This window comes from Pseudochaenichthys georgianus, chromosome 3 (assembly GCF_902827115.2).
Source record: "Pseudochaenichthys georgianus chromosome 3, fPseGeo1.2, whole genome shotgun sequence".
NCBI classification, from domain to species: Eukaryota; Metazoa; Chordata; class Actinopteri; order Perciformes; family Channichthyidae; genus Pseudochaenichthys; species Pseudochaenichthys georgianus.
The window spans coordinates 23,668,004-23,680,933 of NC_047505.1; positions in this window are offsets into that span (position 1 = coordinate 23,668,004).

Genomic DNA, 12,930 nt, shown 5'->3' on the forward strand with positions numbered 1-12,930 from the left:
GGGACGAAATCGTGACATCTTCACGTCTCCCAGCATGGTAAATCGTCACATGTTCACGTCTTGCCGTGCCGTGATACCGGGTTGCAACCTTATATTTGGCTTCCCAGATACAATTCTAACGTGCTCTTTATTTTGAATATCTGTCTACTACAGCCTCACAGAGCCACTAGCATGGCATGACACTCTTGTCAATGCTAGGATGAAAATCTGTTCAATATTAGTTGCACGTCTTTCACAAAAGTCCTAATCCTTGCCACTTTTAACCTAGCGCCTGATTTACAGGTCACTTCTAGGTATGAACATTTGTTCATCATTGTCCTGCTCGCATTCATCCTTGTTGGAACACAATGAATCAGCAAACACTTTAATGTGGTCTCGGACAGTTTCATCCGGTGAGAATACAGGGGGTCAGTGTTTAAAATCTTTAACCCAGTTATCAAATACAGCAGGTAAACATCCGTGACAGGAAGTATTGTGTTTGAATCTATTCTTAATGTGCTCATGTGGGTTTATTGGATGACAGGATGGCTGACATGTTGGTTTACACTGCAGTTGTCCTGCCTACCTGCCTGCGTGGACTCTGCGTGGAACACAATCTCACCACAGGTCTCAGATAGCTCCACAGATTAATACTGCCGGAAGGAAGTACATCGTTTTTTACCAGATTACTGCAGTGACAGAATTTTGCTTACATGAGTAAAATTAATTCTCACCGTCTGCTTGTGAGAGGGATGGGGAACAATAAATTGGAGAGTGTGAGTGGGCTCATGTAGGGCAATAACATACCTCGTAAAAATGTAGGGAAATACAGACAAAATGGGGGTTTAGGAAGGAAGGGGTGAGCTAGTGATATATGTTTGACTCCTTTTATATGACTCGGCAAACCAGCTTAATTCACAAAAAGAACAGTATATTATTCTGCAACCAGTTTATGAAAGGAAGCGTTTTTTCTTTGGCAGTAAAACATAAATCAGATGGTCAAGTCATGCGCTCATAACTTAACACCAAGCTCAAATGTCTACTTTTGAAGAAGTAGTTTGGTTCAGCATGTTTGAGGAAAAAAAATCACATTATAATGAAAAGAAACCGGCCGGAACTTTTCTCACATTTCACGTATTTCTAATAAATCACACGCCATAAAAAATGGCACCCGAGGAAATAAATAACTGAAATATGATAAATCCCCTGTGATTCCTTTACCCATTTAAAAAAAAAGATTCCACACATTTTTATGACTAGTGAACGTGGTTTGTTTTGGCTCTGTGTTCAGCAAAGATGGGCTTTGAATGCAAAATGCACTTTATCCAAGATAACCTTGAAACATTTTAAAATTGTAGTACGAAGCTGTTCAAAAGTAATGTTCAATTATAGAATTTGGGTGAAATACGCAGCATTCACACATTTGTAATTACTTTGTATAACCCTTACAGAAGTTGCAGTTGTGTGTTTTTTAAGGGTCCTGACAAAGGGTTAGTTAATGTGCACATCTCCTGTTGTGCGGTGTTTTAAAAGGAGAAATTACATCAGCAATTTCAAGTCTTCTATAAAGCTACATAGTTCAGGAGGGTTCAAATAAAGTTTCCTTTTAATTTGTCTTTCCTCATATAATGCTTCTGATCAGTTTCCCTGGACACAGCAGCCTGTTGTTATAGCATTGCAATCTTAGTTATCTGTGAACACTCTTCAAAGGCAAACTCTACAATAACCTAAGGCAATAACTTCTCCTCTGAGCCACTGAAATCTGTATTATGTTGGAAACAAAGATCTGAAAAGGCATTAACACAGCCCATTTAGCGTTAATCTGAACATTTAAAGCTAAGGTGACATTGAAACACAAGTCGATGTGATTCGCTGGCTTTAGCTTCATGCATTTTTAACTGTTAGTGGTCATATTGCACATATTTTGCTATCAGGATAAATATCATTCTAGCTTTGCAAGTGCACAGCATTTGAATATCCTTTTGAAGAGATCCGTTTAAAAATTCTCTCTGTTGCTCCGAACATTAAGTCCCTTAACCGTTGTTAACAAAGCATCCTCTTTACTGCCTCTTTATTCATATTAATTTACATGCACATGGAGTGATGGGAAATAAAACAGTGAACCTTTGTTGAGGGGGGGGGTGCTGATGCTCTAATGAATGGCATCCCAGAGATGCAGCATGTGATTGTGACTTGAAGCCTGTGGCTGACACATTGAGACGAGGCTTGTGGAAATACGGCAGAGCGGAGGACCCGGATAAAGCTGCTCCGCTGAGCTGCCAGCAGGGGGTCTTTGAGCCGTCTCCTGGAGATGGGTGGAGGGGGGGAATTTTGGGAGGCAGAGCTTACAGTATCTGCGGAAAAACAACAACAGCAACAACCATACTCCCTAATCAAGTGGCTTTATTGAAATGCAAAGCCTCACTCCTTCAGTTCCTCACGAAAAACCCAGTGATTAAAAGTTAAATACATTATATGCTCCATTACTCCACCTAAATTACATGTTTAAACACCAACTAAGATTGAACAACATCATATAATTAGGCATTATTAGTGTCATCGTGAAAAATGGAGAGAGTGTATTGAAGCCAGGCAGATTATGAAACAGCACCTCAAAGGCACACTGGCTCTGACGCCTCGCTCTCTCTTTCCGGTCTAATCCATCTACTGTATTGCCACTCCAAATCCCAAACACTGCTTTGAGTCAATCCAAGTGGAATTATAAAAGGGCAACCACTGAAGGGAAAGTAGCAAGACAATATCAAGTAGAATTTAGAAGCATTTTATTTTTAAATGCTGTAAAGCGTCGTTACTGTCCATCCTGACAAACTCTTTCAGGGACACGATTAACTATTAATGAAATACATTAAATAGGCTAAAGCCAGCGGCCTCTTAGCATAGCTTAGAAGGGAAATGGGGGGGGGGAAAGCTAGCCTGGCTTTGCACAAATGTTACACAATTAGCCAACAAGCACCACTGTATGGTGTTGATTCTGACAGCGACAACAAGACTCCAGGAACGCCCTGCTCACCGTCAATAAAAAGTGTTGCAGAACAACACATTTTGTTTGAATATGGTTTAATTAGTGAACACAAAGGTAAACATCTTATTAACTTGAGTTAACTATAGAAATGAAACTAACTATCTGTTTCTATCCGAAAACTCTGAACCCTTCTTTGCGGTGAGCAAAGAGCAGAACTCTTATCATTTGAGGCCGGGTAAACTCTCATCAACAAAGCAAGTAAACATATTTTTCAAACTTGTGAACAACTCATTAAACTGCTTAACTCCAAAGGGGCTGACATGTAAACGTTACACAAACAATAGCGTAGAAAGATTCCAACCAATTAAACAACCAGAAGTTAAATACTTCTTACAGATAAATAGGTATAGCTAAATAAAATAGCTGTCCTCACTGCTTTTCACTGAAATACAATACTGCAGTTTTAGACTTATTTACTATTTAGGTTGATCCCTTCCTTTGATGCCGTTAGTAAAGTGTAATCAGGTCAGATCTCCAGGCGCCGCTCACACAAGCTGAAACACAACACCAACACAGTATTACTCCGAGATAAGAACATTTAGCACATCTGCTTCACATCATCACCGTGAACGATATATTGTTTCTAAAGTCTCAGCACTGAGCTCTTATTTAATTTCTTGTTGGCTCAGATTCTTCTCAGTTCTTTACAGCCTGCCAGATCTCCACCAAGGTGCTGAGAAAAGAAGAAGCACTCACTGGGAAATTGTTTTTGTTGTCTTAGATCACAGACATGATGCATGCATCCAGAGGAGGCAAAGCAATTCAGCCCACACTATAAACATGTCTTATTGGAAGGAAAAACAACCGGCTACAGTTGGACAGTGTGATGCCCCTGTGGGTCCATCAGTAGAGAGGGTGTGGCTGGTCTGTCTGTGCTGCATTGGCTGCATTGATTGCACTGATTGCAGTAACTCAGGGCACCTGGGTCTGGTGCTCTGCAGCTATTTTAAAGCCTCTCTGCTCCTGTCTGTGGCTCTGCTTCTCCCTGCAGGCACTCCGGTTTTGTTGAGTATACTATGAGTTTCTTCAGTTGCTTTACTTTGTGCACTTCAACACTCTCACACACATACATGTCCATACAATCCTCACCCTGCATTTACATTACTGATACCACTGACATCCACACCTCATACTTTACTGGTTTTGACTTAATTTGATTTGTTTGTCCTTAATAAACATATTTTGTTAACCGTCAACATGGTGTGTCTCCTTTTTGTTGTGGCCTTTTGAGCCGGGTCATAACAAATGGGGGCTCGTCCTACGGTTATTTGGTTAAAAGTTTGTGGAGTGCTCAGAGCACATGGCGTCATTTGAGCAGCTGATTAGTTGATGTGGTCCAGCTGTGTGCTGGCTCGGCGCTGCTATTTGGGGGACACATGTTTTTTTGGGTTTCAGGAAGCTTTAGTGTTTGACATGTCGTCAGGTTTTGTGTGCCAATCGGAAGGTAAGATGTTGCTGCATGTTACGCTTTTGTAAAGAGTTTTCCCCGCTAGGCATGGCGTTTCCCCTTGGGTTGCGTCTGTTTGTTTTTTTCATAGTGTTGTGGCGACGTGGTTAGTGTCAGCTGTTTTCGGACAGCTGTCTCGGGGGCACGTCCGCCTGAGTTCTTGGTGTTACCTGCGTGCAGGTCGCTCCATAACTCCGCCGGGTTCCAGTGCGTAATTACCCACCGCAAGCCACATGAAGACTAGGGGAGATTAGGAAGATTTTGTTTAGGCAGTTACGGGGAAGTTCTCTGTTGGGTTAATCTTATGCCCATGCGTGTTGGCAGTTTAATACTTTGCTTTCTGATTGGCTATTATGACTTCTTTGTCAGCGTTTGTGGATGCGCCCTCAGTGTCTTTATTAGATGATTGCCAGAAGGCGCAGTTGATCGAAATAGCAGAGCACTATGACATTGCTGTGGTGGGGAGCAAGCGGAAACATGACATTACAACTGTCATTGTGTCATCTTTGTTTGAGCAGGGGGTGTTGCAGAAGAGTGAGTCTGGTGCGGCAGGGTTCGTGCCGGTAGTGTTTCAGACAGTTGGTTTGACGTTCGAGCAGCAAAAGGAGCTTTTGGCCATGCAGTTGGAGCAGGAAAAGTTGCATTTGGAGATGAGGTTGGAGGTGGAAAGGATGACATGTGAGGTGGAATATGCTAGATTACGGCTGATGGGAGAGGGCAAGTTTTCTCCAGGGGAGGATGGTGGTAGGTCGGCATCAGGCAGTGGCGATATCATTTCTTACTTGCGATTAGTGCCAAAGTTCAATGAGCGTGACCCGGACATTTTTTTCACTCTATTTGAACCAATTTGAACGCATAGCAGAGGCAAGAAACTGGTCAGATTCGGACAGAGTGCTGTTACTTCAGTGTGTATACTCACTGGGCGAGCACAGGAAGCCTATTCAGCCAACCTGATCTCACCAGAATGCGTGACTCCACCACGACTCCTTAACACCACAATGCGTGGTGGAGTCACGAACTTTGTTACATTTACGTGTCGTCACCACGCAAACAACCCCAATGTAAAGTGAATGAGGCTACAACGTCCAGCAGTGAGCTTTTATTCTATAAAACGTTTTTTTAAATCTACTTTATAGCTTGTAGTAACTCACGGGAGGCTTCTTTTATTTTATTTGTATTCATAATAAAAAAAAAAAAAAAATCGTCAGAATGTAAAAATTACATTAGTTACGAATTGTTGTTCTCAAAAAACTGCATGTGTGTAATACAACTGTGATTTTTATTAAATTAGTTAGTTTTTAAGGAAGGCCAGAGCTTCAGCCGTGTCAAATAGATTGTTCCCTTTAGTTAACGTTATTTAAAAGATAATGATCATGTCCCCTTTATTGTATTACGAGCGTCCATTGGATAACGGAGAATTGTACACCCGGAAGTAAGTATTCTCCTTACTGTCGATTGATTTTACAGTGATATCTGCACTACTCATCGACTAAAAAACACCAGATTATCCTTGTTAATTACACAACATTGATTGGTTTGAATTGTGTGCAATGCTTTTGTATTTTCCCCCTTCGATTCGGAGAAACAAATGTTTTTTCAGAGTTTTAGGATGGCCGAAGACACTACACTACCCAGAATCCTCAGCTATCGTTTGGGACTACATGTGCTTAGCTTGACAAACCCGTGATCAGTCCTCAACACATACACACACTTTTAATGCACTTTATATACTATTTTTTATGTCAATATTTGTAACTATTTATTCCCCCATATGATTGTATGTCTTATTGCTGTGTTTTTTGGTGTTATGTATTTGTTTGTATATTTTTTGCACACCGGGACAGAGTTGCACTCTGCATCTCGTTATACTCTGTGTATAGTGAAAATAAAAGGCTTTTAACTTTAACCTCTGTGATTGGATGTTGGAGTGTGTGCGAAGTTTACACAGAGCGTCAAAAAGGACTTTGAAATGGAATGAAACCCATCGACGGCACACTATTCAAAACAGGAATCGAACGTGTCCTGCCAGATGGCAGCAGACAGAACAGTTTGTGGCTGGGGTGATGGGGGTCTTTTATAATCCTGAGGGCTTTCTTTAAGGTTAATGTGGTGTTTTTACTCCACAGATTTGGATTAATAATGTGAAATATAAACAACCCTTAAATCAGACTTTAGCTACACCTGAGTGAAATTCAGTGACGGTGATTGTCAAGTGCCAACAATCAGGCGAGATATTTGATAGTTGGTGCTTGAGAAGACTAAATATTTATCTGCATATATTCATTATTCGTTATTCTCTAATAGTTAATTAAAGACTGTATATAATTGCTATTTTGCACATGCCTTTCAAGATGTTCTAAGGTTTATTGACATATCAAATACACAACAGTGTAGTTATGCAATGAATGAAAAACTTGGGTCACAGGTTCCTCAACAGTGCATTACAAGACATCTATCAATGTGTGTATACTTCCACCCTTAAACGGTCATATTCTGCACATTTCTTATACTATCTACATACATAAGATTATAATTAATGTGTATAATATCAGTTAAAATAAGTGCTTCAACATAGTTAACATTGCAGGAAAGTTTATTCTAGATATCATTTGAGTATCTTCTTGATATTTTCTATTCTATATTTATATCATTGACCTTCTACTTTCCCACTATTTTGTATGTACTCTTAATATTTAAATGTTTTCATAAAATATAACACATTCAAAAGTGCTTTACAAAAATGAAAGACATTAAGAAAAAGGCATTTTAAACAGTCATTAAAAAGCAACACAATCTTCCTGCATTGCAATTACTCTAAACGTGCAATAACGTGCTTTAACCAGTAGGTGGTTTGGGTTAAAAAGCTGTAAAGTTTACAGTGTTAACAAAATAAAATATACTGCTGTTTCCGGTTTAGTTTACGACGAATATTATCTTGTTATTGTTTTGATATTTGTAACACAAAAGCGATGGAAAAACCCCACAGCAACACAGAAAAGATGGTCTTAACATGACCCAGTGGTCTAGTAGTTAATAAAAAACAATAATATCAAAACAAAATATGACTAACTTTATTGTGAAATTAAAACAGAACGGTAAAAGAATAGTTTCCGGTCTATTCTGAGCCCGATCTATGTAGATAAATAAAGAACTACGACAGATGTGTAATATTTAATGCAGCCAAACCATTTATTACAATGCATTCATGTGATGACTATCAAAGAGTAAAGCAAGCACTGCTGAATAAAGTATGATTTTCTCTTTTACGAAACCTTTTTTTTCATACGGAATGCAGTTGGAGGTCAACCAATCAAAGAGCTTGAGGACTGATCACGGGGTTTGTCAAGCTAAGCACATGGTGTAGTCCCAAACGATAGCTGAGGATTCTGGGTAGTGTAGTGTCTTCTGCCATCTAAAAACTCCGAAAAAATCTTTGTTTCTCCGAATCGAAGGGGGAAAATACAAAAGCATTGTACACAATTCAAACCAATCAATGTTGTGTAATTAACAAGGATAATCTGGTGTTTTTTAGTCGATGAGTAGTGCAGATATCACTGTAAAATCAATCGACAGTAAGGAGAATACTTACTTCCGTGTGTAAAATTCTCCGTTATCCAATGGGAATGGACGCTCGTAATACAATACAGGTGACATGATAATTATCTTTTAAATGACGTTAACTAAAGGGAACAATCTATTTGACACAGCTGAAGCTCTGGCCTTCCTTAAAAACTAACTAATTTAATAAAAATCACAGTTGCATTACACACAATGCACTGTTTTTTGAGAACACAAATTCGTAACTAATGTAATTTTTACATTCTGACGAAAAATAAAAATGATTATGAATACAAATAAAATAAAAGAAGCCTCCCGTGAGTTACTAAAAGCTATAAAGTAGATTTAAAAAAACGTTTTATAGAATAAAAGCTCACTGCGGGACGTTGTAGAAATGCGTGTGTGCACCACGACAAAGGAGCCTCATTCACTTTACATAGGGGTTGTTTGCGTGGTGCCGACACGTAAATGTAACACAGTTCGTGACTCCACCACGCATTGTGGTGTTAAGAAGTCGTGGTGGAGTCACGCATTCTGGTGAGATCAGGTTGATTCAGCTGTTTGTGGCGAAAAGGCTTTGGACTATGATAGAGTAAAATCAGCGGTGTTGAAGTCTTACGAACTAGTGCCTGAAGCGTATCGTCAAAGGTTCAGAAATTGGGTCAAGGGAGATAAGCAGACACATGTGGAGTTTATCCGTGATTTAACATCTCATTTTCAGCGGTGGTGCGCGGCAGCAAAGGTTGCAAGTTTTGACGGTCTTTGTGAGCTCATTGTCTTGGAACAATTTAAAAACATTCTCCCTCAGCGTGTGGCCACTTCTGTGAATGAACAGAAACCTTCCACCGCGTTTAGAGCTGCTGAATTAGCAGACGATTTTGTGTTGACACATAAGGGCAGTTTTACTGAGAAGTATTCTAGGGGTGATTGGAAACGTGGAGAAGACGATGGCTATGCCTGCGGTGGTGCAAAGTTTTCACCAGGCTCCTCCCGTAGGTTTGTAGGTACAGGGCGACCCGAGGGGGCCAAAGTGGACCTATGTCATTATTGCAGAGGAGAGGGTCATTGGAAGGAGCAGTGTCCGTTGCTGGAAACTAAGGGGAAGCCTCGTTTGTCACCACAGGCTCCAGCCATGTGTTGTTCTGCCGTGTTGAAAAAAAACCCTGTTGGGTGTAGGCTCGGGCATGGTGCCTGATAGGAAGCCGGTTTGTGCCGACCCGGATGCGGGTTCTGGTTTTGAGCCGTTCATCACTGAAGCTGTTGTATCAGTAGTCGGTAGTGACAAATATGTGCCGATTAAAGTGTTGCGTGATACAGCGGCTAGATACTCATTCATTGTTGAGTCAGTGTTGCCTTTTTCGTCAGAGACAGAAATGCTGATGAGGGGCATGGAGATGGGCTTGATTCCTGTGCGACGTCATACAGTAGTGCTGGATTGTGAGCTGGTACGGGGAGTTGTCTATCGGCGTGCGTCCCGCGTTGCCACTTGATGGGATACTTATGATTTTGGGCAACGATCTCGCTGGTAGTGCTGTGTGGGCTGGTGTGCCACCGCCTGTGGTGGTTTCCAGGCCGGTGGCATCTGGGGAGTCAGATGAGAGTGGTTTGCAATTTCCAGGTGTGTCTCCAGTTTATAATATTGCACGTGTACAGAGCCGTAGGATGTCCACTGACCTATCTGTTTCGGAGTCTGGAAAAAGTGGTCCAGCACGGTCCTTTGACTTTGAGATCAAGGCAAAGAAGAAGGAGAAGACAGTCAAAGTGGTGAAGGAGAAGAAAGAGAGGAAACCCCGCAAAGCAAAGGAGAGGAGGCCGAAGGAGAGGAGGCCGAAGAAGAGAAGGCCGAAGAAGAGAAGGCCGAAGGAGGTCGGCGAGGCCGATGAGCGCCTACATGCTGTGGCTCAACGCCAGCCAACCCAAGGAGGAGTGGGACATAAAGGCAGTGGAGGCGAAGAAGCAATATGAAGTCGCAAGGCTGGAGTTAAGAAGAAGGATGTTGGGTTGTCGTGGACCCCTTTGGGGCCCCGTCTTAAGGGGGGGGGCTGTGATGCCCCTGTGGGTCCATCAGTAGAGAGGGTGTGGCTGGTCTGTCTGTGCTGCATTGGCTGCACTGATTGCACTGATTGCAGTAACTCAGGGCACCTGGGTCTGGTGCTCTGCAGCTATTTTAAAGCCTCTCTGCTCCTGTCTGTGGCTCTGCTTCTCCCTGCAGGCACTCCGGTTTTGTTGAGTATACTATGAGTTTCTTCAGTTGCTTTACTTTGTGGACTTCAACACTCTCACACACATACATGTCCATACAATCCTCACCCTGCATTTACATTACTGATACCACTGACATCCACACCTCATACTTTACTGGTTTTGACTTAATTTGATTTGTTTGTCCTAAATAAACATATTTTGCTAACCGTCAACATGGTGTGTCTCCTTTTTGTTGTTGCCTTTTGAGCCGGGTCATAACAAATGGTAATCAGGAAGGGCTTTTCATGAAGAACTTAAACATGCTTGATTCAGTGGTTTTAATTATCTTTTGATCACAAATGTGCAGAGATGATGTGGGTTTTGATTAATTAAGTCTTGATTTGCTGTGCTATTAGGTTTTTGATTACAGCCCTTTGTATTTCCCCTTGAGCAAACTGTTTTATGGCCCCTGCTGCTTTGAAGTCTCACCCAGGCACAAGCCCATGTTCCTCTGAAACAGGACTGAAGGTTACAGAGAGCTGTAATAAATTAATAATACAAACCTCAGAGATACTGTGGAGTTTCTGGATGTTGACACATAAGAGAGTGAAGCAGAGAGATAGAATACAGCTCTTGGAAGTCAAGGCCGTTCTTTTAGAAATGTGCAGGAGATGAAATGAGGTGCATAGTATACAATGTTACATTACATACATCTGCATTCATTTCTGTTGCCACTTGGAAACAGAAGTTCACAACAAGCTGTTACTAATGTCAGTCCAGCTTTGTTCTCCGCAAACTCCAAAGAGAAATATCTGCATCTGGGCTGCTAAATATTGAAGTATAATCACCTTCTCGCTAACTCTTTCCATCATCTGTCTAATGAAGTTGATGAGAGTCTTAAGAGTGAACAAAAACAATCAAACTTAGGGCTGTAATACCAAAAAAGAATTTAAACACACTAAAATGCTCAATAGCGTGTAAGTTGGGTGAGATGTCTGAGGTTTATCACTTCAAGCAACCTTACACATAGTTACTTGTGCTTCTACTAATAAATAAATCATTCGTAGTGCAGCAAAGAGTCTGTGCTTGCCCTTGGATAGGATTGACAAGACTTACAAATCCTAAAAACGAAAAAAATCAAACATATTGAATTATTAAAGAAATACTGAAATAAAGTTCTCTTTCCTTTAGTGGCATTCGATCTTCCATAAATAATGTCACTGGGGATGTTCAGTGTTTAAATATAGTGTTCTAGTGATATAGTGTTTCATGACTTAATAATATCTCATAGGAAAATACCCTATTCAGCCTCTGGTCAGGGCAATGTGTTGGTTAGAGGTTACTTTACTGTTCAAGGACGCTGCGGATTATAAAATATGAAGTGGTGTAAAGTAACTAAGTAGGTTTACTCAAGTACTGTACTTAAGTAACATTTTTAGGTACAGGTACTTTACTTGAGTCTTTACATGTTTTGCTACTTTGTACTTCTACTCCACCACATTGCAGAGGTAAATAGTGTTCTTTAATTCCACAACCTATTTAATACCTTTAGTTACTTTTCAGAATTTGATTAATAATGTGAATTATAAACAACTCTTAAATAAGACTTTAGTTACCCTGCAGTATACAAAGTAATTAAAACTAGCTTCACCTTTACCAGCTTTGATAAACACTTTAATATATCTATAATTATAATCAAAACATGATGTATTATTCAGAAATGGACCAATCTGCACAATAACTAATTTTACTTTTGGTACTTTCAGTATATTCTGATATATTACTTTTGTAATTTTACTTGAGTAACATTTAGAATGCAGAACTTTTACTTCTAACAGAGTATTCATACACTTTTACTTAATTACAAGATCTGAGTACTTTTTCCACCTCTGGAAATATGTACTGATGATAAAAAGATACTTCAGATATCTGGTTACTGCCAACACTCTCTGCAGAGGGTTTACATGTTATTTGTACACTCTGTTCTGTAGCATTTCATCTGTAAAAACCATAGACTGTATATATAAATGGACGTAGGGTCCGTGACGTCACCCATAGGATTCTGCAGAGTTGCCGTGAAGCCCTTGGTAGGCGGAGTCGACCACTAACGGCTCGACAGCGACGTCAGAGTCTAACTCCCGCCTTCTCCCGCCTGCTCCAAATAAGGGCAAAGAGGCGGTGCTGAGGCGGAGCCGAGGTGGGACAGGGCGGGACCTGCTGCCACCGAGCGTGACGTTCCAGACCTAGCTCAGGCTAAGAAGCTAAGCTAACAGGCTCTATTCAGTATTAAGCTAACAACCTATGCTAACAACCCAGCTTGCGGTCACTGCTCCTCGTTCCCGGCATGTTCTGAAGGTAATAATAGATACCCCTGTAACTTTACAAAACTTGTTCTTTTGATTTAAATGTTCTTGAACCTACACTATACAATTGTTTTTTAAGTGCTTCACCGTTTTTCAAATATAAATGTCATTTGTAACTAAACTTTGTAAACTAGCAGAGATATGGCCAGTGTTGCGTGAATTAAATGTGATTAATGAAATATGACTGTAGAAAAAGAAAGGTGCTTTTATATTGATTAAACCATTTTTATTTATTTCAGCATTAAGAAAAAAGAAGATGGCAACCTCCTCCACGCCAAACTGCACAACCTGTAAGTTGATGGTCCTGGCTTACTTTATACATGACTTCAGATGGTTGACATTACACACACACATAC